Consider the following 2534-nt stretch of genomic DNA (forward strand, 5'->3'; position numbering starts at 1 on the left):
TTAGTCTTTTGGCAAAGATTACGTGTATCACCACACCAACGCTCTTCTATATAAGATGTCAAAGCTACAAAAAGCAATTCTATAAGAATACTTAACTTTCCCAGAGGAACAGCTTCTTCTACTGAAAAGGTTATTGGGACTCAACCAGAGAGGTTCTCCTGACTCCCTCAACCCTCAGGAGCAGCTGCAGGGTAGCCATAAAGATAAAACTTCCCTCAAGTCTCAGTAGTGTGCATCTAACCTACTGAGGTCTACGTAATGTAGAGATCAAGCTGCCATGTGCTAGATAAAAATATATTGCTCTTACAAGAAAAGGCAGCTCCAAAGAGCTCAGAAAAGTAACACGAGACAGGTAGAACTGCCTTTATTGTAATACCTATTCAGCACAAACAGCATCAGGACAACATAGGAAAAGTGCAGATTGAAGATCTGATTAAGACTGAAGTGCTCAGTTTCGTATTTATCGTGGAACATACAGGTCAGCCAAGATCTGCTCCTGACACTGTGGGGTTTAATTTTAATATTTAATTTTGCTATTTTTTGAAGAGCAGGTCAGTTAAAAGTTGCACCTTTAGACATTTCAGGATATAACATTAGGAACACAAGTCTTGGGTCTGACAGGCTCCGTCCCCTCATTATCATCAGACTGGTCTTGCCTTTATTGTAACAGACTGTGCAATATCTGTGATTTTGACCCTCTAAACTGAAAATACACATGGGATTTTAGATATGCTCTGTTGTTCTTAAGGTATGAGATCACTTCTAAACACAAACTCTTAGTTCTCACAGATCCCATCAGACAGTTACACAACAAAGTTCTAGAACATACTGACACATACATTTGCACATGAGCCGTGTTTGCTGCAGGACATCCACGATGATGGACATGTCCATTATCTGTAAATATTATTTGAATTCTGCCTTGCACATCAGCAGTGACTCACTGCAGATAAAGGTTTAGTAAAACCTGGAGAGATATTTTTATAAAGCTTTGCAAAATTGGCCCATGATTTTTTACATGAACAGGCTGAAGGCTTCATCCAAGCCAAAGAAAACAGCTGCACTCAGGTAGGGGTTCACAACTGTATTCTTTAATTATCATGATCAATTATGTAATTTTAAAAAGCAAATTATCAAGAGTATTTTTGGGATTCCCGATACAGGTGTCTTCACAAAGACGCCTTATACTTTGAGGTCTTGAGTACACACTGAGGTACCTGAGCATGGGAAGCTGCGAAAAGGAACCAGTTAAGAGAGGCAAACAAGCTCTCCAACTTTTAATTACACAGTGGTGAAAGCCTGACTCAAAGGAAACGTGTTACTCTGACTCTAAATGCAGAATTTTAAAGTGTAAAAACAAATAATAAACATTAGAAAGCTGATTTGTTTATACTGCAAGGAAGAGAGCAAGATAACTCGTAATGCTTTAGGTTTTTAAGAGTCAAATTTACACCAAAAAGAGAATTTCTAAGTTTATTGTATAAACAATTTATTGGAAAGGAAAAGCTTATGAGTGTCCCTAGCTAATAAACGAATACCTTCAACTAAGGAAAAACATTTCTGAAGTGTGGTTAGACAATGTCCTTAGGAGATGGCAATTCTTAGAGCACAGCCTGGCTTTACTACGTGTCCACATGGTCACTGCAGGTTGTTAAAGTTGTATGTGAATGACCATAAAAAAAATCTTCGAAGGTGTGGGAGACACAACATTGCTGTAGTCAGTACTTACTAACAGTTTTCAAATGCACTGAGCTTGAAAGAAAATAAATTCAACAAGGTAAAACACTGGAGCTTAAACATTTAATGTTTATTTTGAAAAAAATTATTTCCAGCATAATTTTTTTTTTAAAAAAGACGCAAAAGAAACAAAAAGCCACAACACAGTGTAACATACCTGGCATGAACAGTACAGAATTTTGCTCAAGGTCTTTTACCCAACCAGTCATCTGAATCTTTGGAAGAACAATATCCAGTGAGAGCCTTTAAAGAAAAAAAAGAAAAAACAAAACCAAGTTTGTCTGAAAACAAGGTACACACAGATCTTACCTATAGTCCTGATGTTCTTGACTGACAAACTTTCTGCAAACACGTACGGTGTCTTTCAATTAATAAAAGTGTTACCTACAGTATAATAACTATATTCTATCCTTGCCAAGCATTAGCCTTGGTGTTCCCAAAAACAAGAAACAGGCCCAAAAAATCTCCTCCACAAGTACTTGAAGTCTCGTGGTACTGCTGTTACTGCTGTCAAATATGAGTTCTACAATATCCCCAACCATTAATGCTACAAACTCATTAAGTACAAAATACAATCAAAGTTTAATGCAGGTTCTCCCTGGTGAAATAGGACATTTAATGAAATGGATTTATATGAAAATACTGTCCTTTTCCAAGGAAATACAAGGCATATATATGTATATACACAGATTATACAAATAACAATCCACTTAACAAATAGCCTTGGTAAACTAAAATTTATAAAGAAGTAGCAAATAAACATGACATTATTTGAAGACAGTCTACCTGTACCTGCA

At 36.5% G+C, this 2534-nt stretch overlaps 1 protein-coding gene across 3 annotated transcripts in view; it reads right to left on the reverse strand.

Moving 5' to 3' along the window:
* Nucleotides 1-2528, reverse strand: part of CHD2 (chromodomain helicase DNA binding protein 2) — a 63419-nt gene extending 60891 nt beyond the window's left edge. For all 3 annotated transcript variants that reach the window (XM_017805011.1, XM_017805009.1, XM_017805010.1), the window contains exon 1: nucleotides 1895-2528. The gene's annotated coding sequence lies outside the window, so the exon portion shown is untranslated. The remainder of the gene's footprint in view (nucleotides 1-1894) is intronic.
* Nucleotides 2529-2534: the final 6 nt, after the last annotated feature.

Source organism: Lepidothrix coronata, unplaced genomic scaffold, assembly GCF_001604755.1.
Source record: "Lepidothrix coronata isolate B3197 unplaced genomic scaffold, Lepidothrix_coronata-1.0 Scaffold11, whole genome shotgun sequence".
In the NCBI taxonomy this organism is placed as follows: Eukaryota; Metazoa; Chordata; class Aves; order Passeriformes; family Pipridae; genus Lepidothrix; species Lepidothrix coronata.